Genomic DNA, 14,311 nt, shown 5'->3' on the forward strand with positions numbered 1-14,311 from the left:
GACTGGGTTTGTAAATCACATAAACACACAAAGTAAAAAGCAGCATGAGCTTAACTGGACAAGTACAATTTAATCTAAGGAACAGAAAGCATGAACCTCATATCTCTGAAAACAGACAACACACAAACGAATCTAGAGCATCTTATGATGTCAGAAAGCGTAGTGCTCAAAAAGGATGGGGCATGTCAAAAGGGCACAGAAGCGAACCTGAAAGAACTCCCACTGGCCAGAGCTAATGACAGTATTGAATTATAACTCCCAAATAAGATATATACCTATGAGTCTGCAACGAATTAAACAATAAATAAGTGGAGAATGCACAGTTCCTTTGGTGAAAGTTAAAGTTAGTATAGGAAAGTTTGAGGAGAAATAGAACATTTGCAGAGTTCAAATATTTTATATATATATATATATGGAGATAATATATATATATGGAGATAATATATATATTGTTTTTTAGTGAAAGGAAGGAGGGAAGGAAAGAGAAATATGTGAGAAACATTAACTGGTTGCCGCGGGACCCTAACTAGGGATCAAACCCAAAACCTGGGTATGTGCCCTGACTGGTAATCGAACCTGCCACCTTTCAGTGCACAGGATGATGCTCTAACCAACCAAGACACACCGGCTAGGGCTGTCCCCCAATATGTTTTAAAATTATGAATGGAAAACCACAACTTTACTGTGGTAAACCCAGAAGACACCAGCTTAATCAATCGAGTGAGTGTCACTGGTGTGGAAGGCAGAGCTCTATAACGACTGCTCCCTCCCCTGTGCCCCCCACCTTTGCTATATGTGCCTTTCATAACCAGTGAGCGTGATAGATTCCAAGCCCGTGATTATGTACATTAGTGACCCAGCTGACTTTGAGGAAGGTAATTGCTTTGGGCCTGACCTAATCGTACAAGCCTGTTAAAATCTGGGTCTAGAAGTCAGAGATTAAAAATGTGAGAGGGATTATACAGGAGGGCAATTCTCCTGCTGCCCTTGGAGATGAAGGAACCACAGGGCAAGACCTGGATAGCGGCTCTAGGAACTGAGAGTGATCTCCAGCTGCCAACCAGGAAAACTGTTTGGTCTGATAAACCAAGAAACTTTTTGCCAACAACCTGAACGAGCTGGGGAGATGAGGCCCAGGTAAGGTGCACCCTGGCTCACGCCTTGATTTTGTGAGACGAGACCCTGAACAGATAGCCCAGCCATACTTTGCCTGGGTATTTATGGTGGTTTGTTACGGTAGAAGTAGAAAACTACTCAACTCATCGTAACACATCTACATCACGTCCTCCCTGATAGGATGCTCTGAAAAGGACACATCACATCTGATATTTCCTTGCCAAAAACAGAGAGCTTCCTCTAATCATGAGAAGACATCAGCCAAACCTGAACTGAGAGACAGTCTATAAAATAACTGGCCAGAACTCTTCAAAGAGATGGAGGTCAGAAAGACAGGAAAGGCAGTGCCTGGAGCAGGAAAAGGACATTAGTAGTAAACTGGTGAAACCTGAGTCTGCAGTGGCGTTAACAAGAACAAAACTTACAGCAAAACACACCTCAAGTTACTTCTCTCTAAAATTGGGCTCGTCAATGTAGTCTTGAGCAATTCACTTGCTAGGACTTGTTTTTTCCAATTGTTAGGTAACACGAAAAGTATGTGATGTGTTTTAAGATTCTTTGCTGAAATAGTAAGTTATGCTGCTGTTTGTCTTTTAATTCCAATTTTCTTTTCCTTTAAAATAGTTTAATTTTGGAAGAGATGGAGTATTTTAGAAGACTTGGTTGCTTCACAATTGTAATCATTTTGATGCAATAGTATAAATTAATGAAAATAAGTACTATTGATGGATGCAATACAAAAATGAAAATTTGGACAATTTACTACATTGGAGGGACTTTTTGTGGTTGTTGATGTTTGCTTTTCCTTTTTAAATCCTCATTCCAGGATGTGTTTTTATGGGTTTTTTTAGAGAGAGGGCAAGGGAAAGAGAAAGATCAGTGTAAGAGAGAAACATGGATTGTTTGCCTCTGGTATGCACCCTGATTGCAGAAGGAATTCGAAACCCAGTACGTACCCTGACTGGGAATAAAACCTGAAACTTTTTTGGTGTACAGGATGATGCTTCAACTGAGCCACCCAGTCAGTGCAGATGTTTGCTTTTTATTTTTATTTAAAATTAGAGGCCCAGTGTGTGAATTCCTGCACAGCTTGGGTCCCACCAGCCCACCTCAATAGGGGCCAATCGGGCCAGGCCAGAAGGGGGAGGGGGGGAGGTTGGGAGCCTGCGGGTAGTTGGCTGGCCAGCCCCTCCCCTGGTCGAACTCCTCATTAAACTCCTGGTTAAACTCTTGATTGAGGGGACAATTTGCATGTTAGGCTTTTTATTATATTGGATTAAGGAGTTAGCATGTGAAACTATAAATATACAAAATCTTTCAACAGCTTGAAAGAATAAACATTTCAGAAGTTTTCTGAACTGAAATCAAGATAGAAGCAAAAATGAACTCAGTAACACACTATTTGAACAGACTGATTCAGACAAGACAAACTCCCTTCCAATAGGTAGAAAGGGCCTGCCTGTGTTTGCATGAGCTAAGAATCGTATATAATAAAAGCCTAATATGCAAATTGACCCCTTGGGCGGTCATTTGACCAGGAGTTCGACTGCTCACTATGATGTGCACTGACCACCAGGGGATGGTGTGGAACATGGTGGGCATCCGCAACATGGCGCTGGCAGTGGGCGGCAGTAGAGGCACTGTTGGCCCTGATGGGCCCCGACGAGAGTGGGACCACAGTGGGATGGTGGAGCAGGTGAGGGGGCAGCACCAGGCCACAGGAGAGTGCCAGGGAGGGCTGTGGGGCTGTGAGGCTGGGCCATGAGCTGGGGCCCAATCCCTGCAGACCACCCCAAGTGATCCTACCTGTGCACAAATTCGTTCACCAGGCCTCTAGTGGTATCGTCTCTTTCACTATAATTTTTTTCTTAGCTTCATTTCAGAGAAATAGACACATACTATAAGGACTGAATAACCATACATCACATCATCAGTGTTCATTGTATGAAATACTCTGACTTTGCTGCTCGTACATTTGGGTAACAATTCTTCTCTCCTTCCACCATAGAGAAACACAGTACTTGCCATCCAGCTCAAAGCTGGCCTAACGGACTCCTTTGAGGTTAATGTTAACATCGTTCTGGACAGAGCAACAGGAAGCATCTGTGTAGCTTACCACAAACCGAGATGGCCCATTCTTTCCCCATTTAAAGTATAAATTCTGTTGGTATTAAATTACTTAATTGCTCTTGCTTTATACATTTAAATATAAAAACATCATTGTAGAAATCTCTGAGAAAACAAAAATGATAACTATATAAATACTTTAGTTCTTTCCAGTTGGTCAATATTGATTCTCCCTACCCACACCTCTATAATTGAAAGAAATTTGTTCTATGAAAGCTATTCCTGCACATCTTTTGTTCTTATGTTCTAGAACCATCTACAATGACAGCAAAACTCAAAGAACAATGTTAGTCAATTAACAGCTGCCAAGTTACCTTGAAGAACAGATGGTACAATCGATCATGTCCAACAAAATGGGGGAAATAATTAAATAGGAGAGGATGCTTTTTGAATAATTAAATAGCAGAAGATCCTTTTTGCTTAAGTACAAATAACGGTTCTTTATTGCTGTTATATCTGTTTGAACTTTTGGCTTGGCTTTCAAAGTCCTCTTAATTGGGGACTTAGTTCCTACCATTTCTCAACAAACAACCCCTGCTGTACTGTAGAGAAGGCATGCTCACTCCTGCTGTACCTTATGGTATATCCTCTACCCAGATAAAAATCCTCCCCATTTAGATTCAGCGAATACCGACATAGTATCTCCTATGTGCCAAGACTATGCTAGAGATTTTCATGCGTTTTCTTGAATCTACACAAGCATTCTCACTGGTTTTTAGGAGCAAAGAAACTCAGAGCTCTGAGAGCAACCTGTAGTCACTTGGTTAACAAGTTGGAGCCTTGGTTTCCTCCAACCCACAGCAACCTTCTCTCCTCTCTCTGCCCTTCTTTTCCCTATGATCCCTTTCTTCTTCTTTAAGGGCTTCCTGATGTTATTTATCTCTGCAACTAGATGGTACGCCCCTATGCACAACTGTGTGTTATATATACTATAGTATATGAGGTGTACCGTATACTATAATGTGGATTTTTTTTTCAATAGATGGAGTTATACATATGTTGATATATATGTGATTTGATATGTATGCTATTTTGTTATACTGACAAGCTTCAAAACTTCATGTTCACCTAAACCAGGTGTCGGCAACCTGCGGCTCTTTTTGTTAAGTGAAAAAATCCTTTTTCTGCACGATCCGGTATATAGCATTAAGGTAAGAAACAATATATGCAGTGTTATATTTGTTTTAAATGTTGCAATGGTTTTGGGGCTCCCAGGTTGTTGTTTTTTTCCTTCGAAAACAGGTCCAAGTGGCTCTTTATGTCTTAAAAGGTTGCCGACCCCTGGCCTAAACGGATTTGGCTCAGTGGATAGAGCGTCAGCCTGCGGACTAAAGGTCTCAGGTTCGATTCCGGTCAAGGGCATGTACCTTGGTTGTGGGCACATCCCCAGTGCGGGGTGTGCAAGAGGCAGCTAATCAATGTTTCTCTCTCATTGTTGTTTCTAACTCTCTGTCCCTCTCTCTTTCTCTCTGTAAAAAATCAATAAAAATATATTTAAAAAAACAACAAACTTACATGTCCAATTTGCTGAAGGCATTAACATCATACATATTTTTACACTTAAAAATGATGAATTTCACACCAAAAAAAAGAGCATTTGAGGGAAGTCTTAATTCATTATTTTATTTTGAAGAAAAAGTTATCGTATACTTATGGTGAACATGCTCCATTTCAAGATACTTGTGAACGCTGGTTTAAACGCTTTAAAAGTGATGATTTTGATGTGAAAGACAGAACGTTCAGATCAACCTAAAAAGTTTGAAGACCAACAATCAGAAGCATTATTGGATGGAGATGCATGTCAAACTCAAAAACAACTTGCAGAAAGATTAAATGTTGCTCAGCAAACAATTTCCGATCATTTATAAGCAATGGAAAAGATTTTAAAGGAAAATGGATGCCATATCAGCTGGACAAAAGACAAATGGAAAACTGAAAAGTCCTCAGTAACATGTTGCTTCAAAGGCATGAAAGAAAGTCTTTTTGGCATCGAACTGTAACTGGCCATAAAAATGGATTTGTTTTGAGAATCCCAAAGCACAAAATCATGGATGGATCCAGGTCAACCATCAATTACAAGGTCAAATCGCTTCAAAAAGAAGACAATGCTCTGTGCTTGTTTGGATCAGGAAGGTGTGGTATAATATATCATGAGCTTCTAAAACCAGGTGAAACCATTAATACCGATTGGTACCGACAACAAATAATCCATTTGAACCACGCTTCTTTGATCATGAAAGGAACAGAATGTTCCAGAAGACATGGCAAAGTAATTTTGCTTCATGATGATGCACCATCACACACTTCAAAACCAGTTAAGAACACGGTGAAAGTGGTTAATACTTGCCTGGGAAGTATTAACCCACCCACCGTATTCACCAGACCTTGCTCCTTCAGATCACCACTTGTTCTGATCGATGGTACACACACTTTGTGAGCAGTACTTCAAAACATACGAAGAAATTGAAAATTGGGTCTCTGAATGGTTTTCCTCAAAACAAAAGTTCTATTGGGACGGTATCCACAAATTACCTGAAAGATGGGGAAATGTGTAGCTAGCGATGGACATTACTTTGAATAAAACACTTTTGATGTTTCTCTTGAAATTATCGTGTTATCTTTTATTACAAAATCCGCTATTAACCGGTACACCTAGTATATTTTACTTTCCTTTCCCACAGAGCCTAACTCAGCCCGGTGCCCAGGGAGCACTCAGGAAATTCTTCACCAACTGAGAGAAGGCTAACCTCTTTGGGCTGACTCTCCTATTTTCAACTTTGCAACATAATTCTTTGAATTAAGTTCTATATGGTCAGAACTTGCTGTGTGAAAAAATACTTCCTTTTAGTTTTAAATACCTCACTTGAGAGTCAAGTTATCTTTGATTTACAGGTCAATTTAATTAATGTTCAGCTGACCTACTTCCTTAGTTGACTTTAATCACAATCCTGTTGATTTTATTTTTCCAAGCACAGAAGTCCTATGTTTTCCTTCATTCTTTTGACCACACAATGGCTCCTTCGTGTCTCTGAGATTTGGCAAGCTGCATTTTGATGAGATAACCTACCCAGTGTCACATGTTCTCATCAGCCAAGAAATATGCTACAGACATGTTTTGTTTGGCCAGCAGTTAAAAAAAAAAAAAAAAAAAAAAAAAGGAAACAATATTTTTAAGCCCAATGCTCTCAAGTTCCTCTCTGCCCTCATCATTTTGATGGTCATCAGCCAGGCCAATTCAGATCTTTACCTTATGCCTCAATTGGAAAGCCAATGAGGACAGGGAACGTCTTACTGACTACTTAACACTGCATGATGCTACAAATTTCAGCCTTGTAACATATAGTGAAGCCTTCACATTTTTTGTCCCAACCCACCAAAATATACATATACACATACAGAACTGGAAAGAAATAATACTTTGTTTCATGAAATAATACTTTGACGACAACTTTGGAGATTTTCTACTCTGCTATTTTCTACTCATTCTATTCTTTTAAATCTTTTTTATTAATTGATTTGAGAGAGACACTGATTTGTTGTTCCACTTATTTATCTTTCAATGGTTGATTCTTGTATATGCCCTGGCCAGGGATCAAACCTGCAACCTTGGCTGTTGGGATGAAGCTCCAACCAGCTGAACTATCTGGCCAGAACACTATTCTTTTGGCTAGGTCATAAGCTGCTAAATTGATTTCTTAAGTTCCCTGTTTCAAACACACTGTGCCACAGAGTTCAGGTGAGGTCTTTTGCTATTGTACCACTTAGTAACCTGGATAAGAAGACACCTGTAACCATTTTGTTGGAGCCAAGTGCTAGGAAATGCCTAGCAGTCTGGTACACAGCTCAGTGAATAAATGCTTGTGGCTTTTTAAATACCTCACAGTTCTTACTGTGAAAATGTATAGTTCAATTGTATTTTTAAAAATTACATTTTCATGTACTCAAGAGCACCAATAACTTTAATCAAGAAATCTCACATAAATCATGCAAGAAAATAGTAAATATGTAAGTAAGGTTCTAATTAATTTGATATTTGTTCTCCAATACTTTAGTAATTGATCCTATAGCAGGGCTCTTTTCAGTTTTCTAATTAAAGTCCTACTTTGATTCCAAGCACTTACTTTGAATTCAGTGAAGAAAGAAATAGAAATTGACAGTTATGGAGTGACTGTTACATATCAGATATTATACTACATATGGTGCTATAAATCATCTTATTCAAGCAATTGTATTAAGAATGGGGGCAATGAGGTTTGAAAAGGCTAGGGAACTTGCCCGTTTGTACAGCTAGTGAATAAATATTAGCTCTGAGATTCACACGTGGGTTCCTGATCTAAACCCCACTTTGTCTACTACCTGACACTGTGCATTTTAAAACAATAAACTAGTACCTGTCCAATAATGTTAGCTGGAAGTATTAGCATTCCCTTTGTGGGAGGACTCTTTTTGGAGATTTTTCATAATTCTTTATATGCCTCATTGTCAAGTCTTTCTTCTTCAATACCTCATATTGAAATGTAAATGCATTTCCTTCTTTAGAATGGCCAATGAAAGAGGCCTTCACTGGTCCCAATATTCTCCTGTTGTGTGTTCTATCTATACTCTTCCTGTACCTCCACTTTGTATTTTTAAAGACTGTGATTGAGTCTGAATCAGGCTATCAAAAGCTCAGTTAAACTTATAATTCTTTGTTGCAGATTTTCAATTATCTGATATTAACAAATATCTGGGGGGAAATCAGTGGTCTGTTTTCTGTTTTAATGAAAATATTTGATATGCCATAATCATAGTCTTCTTTCACCTTTTTCTATGTTGAATTCAACTTGTGACTAATACTTAGTCCACTGTCATGGTACTGTTTAAAAACAAAACAAAACAATACTTGCTGACCTTTAGCCGTACTGCCTGAAAGGTATTTATTGGCAACCAACCAAGGAGAGCAGCTGGAGACCCTGCCTGTGCCTTCAATGCTCTACGCTGTTTCATCCTCACCATAACACAGTGAGATCGGCGCTATTAATATTCCTGTTTTTACAAATGAGAAAATGAGGAAACTAAGAAGGTAAGTAGCTGGCTCAGGTCATGGCACCAAGAAAAATGGTGGAGCCAAATTTCTAAGCCAGATGGCCTTGACCAGAGATTGGGGTCTTAACCACTGCGCCTCTCTTGCCAAAGAACACAGGTAAGCAATGCCCCACCCCACAAAACCTAGAAAACAACTCAGGGTATTACAGTAAGAATAAGGTCACTAGAATCAGGTTGGCACCAGAACGCTTCAGGGACAAGATTTTGAGCAAGGCATCAAAGTAGAGTGGGAATTACCGTATTTTTTGGACCATAATACGCACTTTTTTCCCCCCAGAAGTGGGGGAAAAAGTCCCTGCGTCTTATGGTCCAAATATAGCCTACACATATACTTTAAAAAAAAAGTTTTTTTACTTGCCCGGCTCTGTGTGGTCTGTGTGCTTGCCCGGCTCTAAAATGGTTCTAAATGCTGCTGTTTACTTTACAGGGTTGATTACATGTGTTTATGACTGTGATGTTGGTTTTAATGCACATAAAATATTTTAGGACACTATTTGTTTCAGAATCTTTTTTTCTTCATTTCCCTTCTCTAAAAATTGGTGTGTCTTATGGTCCGGAGCGTCTTATGGTCCGAAAAATACGGTAATTGGCAGAGCTGAAAGCTGGGGCATCATGATAGATAGGAATGGCCAGGGCCTATTGAGTTGGTAAGAAACAGCATCAGCCTAATGGACAAGGTTGGACAATTTTTAATCCATTCTTATCTTCTTCAGTCTCCTCATTTCTTTCTGGATTTCCTTAAGAATAAAACAGCCTGGCCAGTGTGGCTCAGTGATTGACCTACGAACCAGGAGGTGACAGTTCAATTCCCAGTCAGGGCACATGCCCAGGTTGTGGACTCCATCCCCAGTAGGAGGCAGCTGATCAATGATTCTCTCTCATCATTGATGTTTCTATCTCTCTCCCTCTTCCCTGAAATCAATAAAAAAATTTTTTTTTTAAATTAACAAAATGCAAATACCAACTGTAACATACTATAGCAACCAGATATGCATAAAATAGAAACACCAATGTATTCAATTAAGGTAAATAATACAATTTTTAGTTACTGTGACCTTTTTCTCCTGCTTGGTGTACTGTAACTGGCTTCCCCATTTTATATCTGATAATTTTCCTTATCTGAATTTAAATCAAACTGTTTGAATTGTATTAATAGTTACTCCTTATTTTGATTGAATGAGAAGATTTTCTCCTCCTTTTCCCAACCTCACTATTGAATTCTGGAAGTCTGTAATGAATATATGGCAGATATATTATATACAGGAAGTCCAAACTTATTAATGGGCTGTGTTCCAGTAAATTAGTTGTTTGGAAACTGGAATTTATTTTCCCATGGAAATAGTGGTTACGTGCCCAGGGGACCTATAAAAGCTTGCTTAACCAGGAACGTGACAGAAATGAACGCTGTCACCGTTGTGTTGAACTCTGCCTATTATTCTGGAGCTCTGTGGATTTCTCTTCTTACTTCAATGTGTTAGCTAACCACCTCTTGGGACACAGATTTTTTCATTATAAATTATGGAAAGAGCTCTCACTTATAATTCTACCCAGATCCAATCTTTAATACTGCTTCAGGGTGTTTCTTTTCACTAATCATTACTTAAAACATGACTTCGGGTGGAAAGCGGTTTCCCTTAGCCTCCGGTCAGGAGTCAGAAAAGTGGCCCAAGAATGCTCAGAGCCTAGGCTGAGACATCACCTTTTCTGCCGGCAGCAGGACGGGAAGGCAGTGAGATGGCTTGCCCCTGCTGCTGCCCGTGACCATCTGGTTCCCAGGGGATATCTTTTGGCCCATGTGGGGATTTAAAAATAAAAGATTTTCTTGGTTTCTAACTTGGCATCAGGTAATAGTCCCCACGTTCCAGTGCCTGCCTCATGTTAGGATTTGGGAGATTACCCAATCGTGTGTGTTTTGACTATAGTTGAATCTACTATGGTAACAATAGGAATATGCAAGTTAACTGGGATGCCGTAATGTCACAACCTAACAGCAGGGACCTGAGGCTGCATGGCACCTGGCGGGGGCGAGGGACCTCAGGCTGTGCTCTCCGCACAGCAGGACTTGTCTCGGAACTCGAGAATGCGACCCCCACCAGGTGCCAGGATGGGGGACCTGAGGCTGCACCCCCACACCTGGAGAGGCTTGAGGGGGGTGGGGCTGGCTGGGGCTGGGTCTCCTGCATTTTAGAAGTGCATGCAGGTAGGGGGGCGAAGACTTGACTTTAGGTCCTGCGGTGTGCCCCAGACTCTGACAGGAGGGAGATTTTCATGTACATTTTACTAATTTTCTTTCATCTCTGACACTTCTATTATAGAGAAAGAGCAAATAGCAATATTAAAATATTTCCCCTAATTAATCCCCTTTTAATGTGCACAAATTTCGTGCACTAGGCCACTAGTATTACAGAAAATTCACACATAAACAATCTAAAGCTATGATGTGGATATCTGGCAAATATAAGGCTTTTCTCAAAAGCATTTCTTTGCAGGGCACATTAATCACAATAAAACCAAAATCTTTGTTTTAGATACAAACATTACCAGCAAATGTTTCCAAAACAGAAATACTTCAAGTGAAAAAAAATGTGTGTCTACGGCCACCATCATAACAGTGTGGTTTTTAAAAACTTTAGCTTCTACATATATTTCACTTCTACCTTTTTACCTCGTTGGGAATTTTTTACACTAGCTAGGGACTCTTTGTATGACTTTTGAGTTTGCCTTTAGAAATGTCAGAAAAAGCATTTGTATAACTAGGGAAGGTTTATATTTTCAACCCTAGTCCTCCAAAAGACAAGCAAAACCCCCACTAAATTTGTATAACCATGTCTGCTGTCACATTTGCCATAAAGGCAGTGCATTTCAATTGAAAAATACTTTTTTTTTTTTTTGGCATCCTTCAAACAATGGATAGGCTTAGATATTAGACTTCACAAAGATGAAATAAGCCACTGATTGGGACTAAGAGGGCTCCAGCTGCTGGGTGCTCAAAGTTTGTTTGGCAAAGAACGTATAGCAGGAATTTAGCATTTCCAGGCACCTTGGAAAGTCTAGAGCAGGAGGAAGTTTTGAAATCTTACTGGAAAGCTTTAGAGCCAAGTAGGTCTACAGTACTTGAAAGTGAAGACAGTTTATCTCAACTGAATTTAAAAGGAGAAAGAGAAAGGAGGAGGAAAGAAAGAAAAAATAATACTCTTGGGGGAATCAAATGAGAGCACATGCATAAAAGTGCCCAGCGAGGTTACCAAGATGCATTAGCTCCTCAATAATGTTAGCCAAATTTGAGTACTGGGAATTTTATTGGGCAAACAGGATTATTTAAGCTCAATTATGTCAGTAGTTTTGTTAGCACCTGCAGCTTCTAGGAATTATAAAGACTTTGCACCTGCAATAAGTTCAATTACTAAATGAAATATTCACTGACCAATCTAATTCACCAATCCTATATAATAAAGAACTAATATGCTAATTAGACTGGACGGTGGAACGACCTTCTGACCTTCCCGGATGACCAGTGGGTGGGGCTGCCTCGCCTGAATTTTGTGGATCGAGCCTCTAGCATTGCAAATAAAGCGGGATTTCTTTCCCGGGTGGGTTATAATTCCTCCAGTCAGGGCTACGCTGCTCAGCTGGTGGGTAAACATTAAGGACTACAACTATGTACAAGTCAAGCTTTGAAACGCTAAGATTATGCACCATACCCCAATCTCCAGACAAGTATTGGTCACTAGACAGGTTGCATAAGTGGGTGCAGTCAGCACAAACACACCTTAATTTCTTAAAAAATTCAAAGCATTATCTATAAAGTCACATCATAGTCAAGGAACAGGTTGTTCAAAAACACGTTTTTCAAGTCCATTAGAGAAGTAATTTCCTTGTTATAACAAATGTGTTTGATCTCCAAATGTTTAAAAAATTTGTAAACTGAAGGAAACTTCACAACCCAAGTTTCCAAGATGATAAAAATCAGTTAATTTTAATTACTTTAGATTTTTCTACCAGAGAAAGAAAAAAATCTCCATAAAAGAACACTTGGACTATTCAGGTACACTGGCATTTTGGGGGGGGAGATACTTAGATGATAAAGATGGGGGTCAGCATGAAAATAACATGATACATGCACTATCTGAACTTATTTTAAATTTCTAAATTTGTAAGCTCAAAAAAAAAATAAAACATTTAGAAGTGGAGTCATCAGTTATTTCTTAATGCAATGCAATAAATTATAAATGAAAGAGACTCAAGGCAGTCATATTACCAATCAATTCCTATTAGGTTAGCCAACATGTGTCAGACACATAACTAAGTATAAGACTCACCGTGACCTGTAGGACAAACAGAATGATCCTCTGATTATTTTCTAATATTCTTCTCCTTCTCACAAAGATAGCAAAGCCTCTCTCCCCTGCCCCTCCTCGGCAGGGCTCCATGGGCAGTGCTGCAAGGGGCAGCACCTCTCTGTCCCACACTGCGCCAGCGCCCTCAACTCCCGGGATTGAAACTTTGTTTCCATGTATCTACTGAGCTTTGCTAATTAAAAAAAGAAAAGGAAAAAAAAAAAAAAAAGATTGATGACACCCACCATCCACCGCCACGTATTCGAAGTAATTTACACAGCCTGGCAGCGCCCTGGAAGTTCTGGAACAGACATTTTAACTCTCACAAGGCGCCTCTGGATCCCGTGGCACAACAGAGTGGACAGCAACACGTGCAATGCACCCAAGATGCTTGCCTTAACAACAAAACAAAACAGTCTAAATAAATTAAAAAATCTTAAATGCCTGGACAGAATGAATTCGTAATAAGTCCTTTTACCTAAAAAATCCAAAGCGGTCATCAAAGCCCAGTTCCAGTTCTGCAGGGCCCTTTCGGCCTGAGATGAGACTCCCCGGAACGTGGTCAGTCCCACTCCGGCTGCCTTGGCCCTGGCTGCCCTCCTGCCCGGCCAGCACTGCACCGGGGAAAAGGCCCATCTGCGGGCACCATGCCTTCCTGGGCGGACGGTGAGGTCTCACTCACCCTGGCTCTGAGGATGGGAGACAGACAGACACCCCTTTACAACCGCCTTTCCAGCAACCTCGGTTTGGAGGGAGATCCTCAGACAGACATCTTACACAGATACCTTCCTATACGAACACACACACACACACACACACACACACACACACACACACACACACACACATCAACAGGCAACTGAAGACCAGGTGGCTCTGAAGTCTCTGGAAGCATATACACACTGACCACCAGACACTGAACTTCATCTGTCACGGGGGGGGGGGGGGGGACAAAAATCATGAGCCTAAAAAAAAAAATTTTTTTTTTTTAAATAGTCACTTACATGGGAAACTAGAAAATCACCACCACCACCGGCAACCCTGGGTCCTGGTCAAGAGTTCTTCCCACCAGAAAGGAGATGCGGAGACAGTGCCCCCCGGGCGCCCACGGGCCGCTCCCCCAGCGGCTCCCCCCGCTCCGGCCCCCCGGCCCCCGGCCCCTCAGCCCCCGGCCCCCCGGCCCCTCGGCCCCCGGCCCCCCGGCCCCCCGGCCCCCGGCGCCGGAGCGCACGGCCGGGTGCCCTCTCGCCCCCCGGGATGACGAGGAGGAGAAGCCCGAGCTCCCCCGGGCGCGGGGGCACCCGGCCCCCCGGCCCCCCTTCCCTCGCCGCCGCCAAGATGGTCGGAAAGTTGTCGTTTCGGAGGCCGGGGAGCGGCCGCGCTGCTATGCCGCCGCGGGGCCGGTAGTGGTGCTGTGCGAGGCTCCGCCGCTCGCAGCGCCGCCGGCAGCCCTGCCTCCCGGGCTGGCGAGGAGGTCCGGGGAGTTCCCCGCCGCCATCCCGGCCCGGAGCGCCGCTGAGCTCCCCGAACCCGGACGCAGGACCCTCGCCCTCCGGCCGCCGGGGACGGGCTGTGGCCGGAGCGCGGCGGGGAGCGGCCGCGGCGCCGCCGAGCTTCCGCGTCCGCCGCCCGCCCGGAGCCGCGGG

At 41.9% G+C, this 14,311-nt stretch overlaps 1 long non-coding RNA gene across 1 annotated transcript; it reads right to left on the minus strand.

The window, feature by feature from the left end:
* Positions 1-4,942: 4,942 nt before the first annotated feature.
* LOC123651670 lies at positions 4,943-13,802 on the minus strand. The gene is made up of 4 exons (XR_006740546.1): positions 13,670-13,802; positions 13,144-13,354; positions 12,911-13,060; positions 4,943-4,992 (listed from the first exon to the last, which is right to left on the minus strand). It is a non-coding gene; the product is annotated as an uncharacterized LOC123651670 (long non-coding RNA).
* Between the last annotated feature and the right edge of the window lie 509 nt (positions 13,803-14,311).

This window comes from Pipistrellus kuhlii, unplaced genomic scaffold (assembly GCF_014108245.1).
Source record: "Pipistrellus kuhlii isolate mPipKuh1 unplaced genomic scaffold, mPipKuh1.p scaffold_m20_p_7, whole genome shotgun sequence".
NCBI classification, from domain to species: domain Eukaryota; kingdom Metazoa; phylum Chordata; class Mammalia; order Chiroptera; family Vespertilionidae; genus Pipistrellus; species Pipistrellus kuhlii.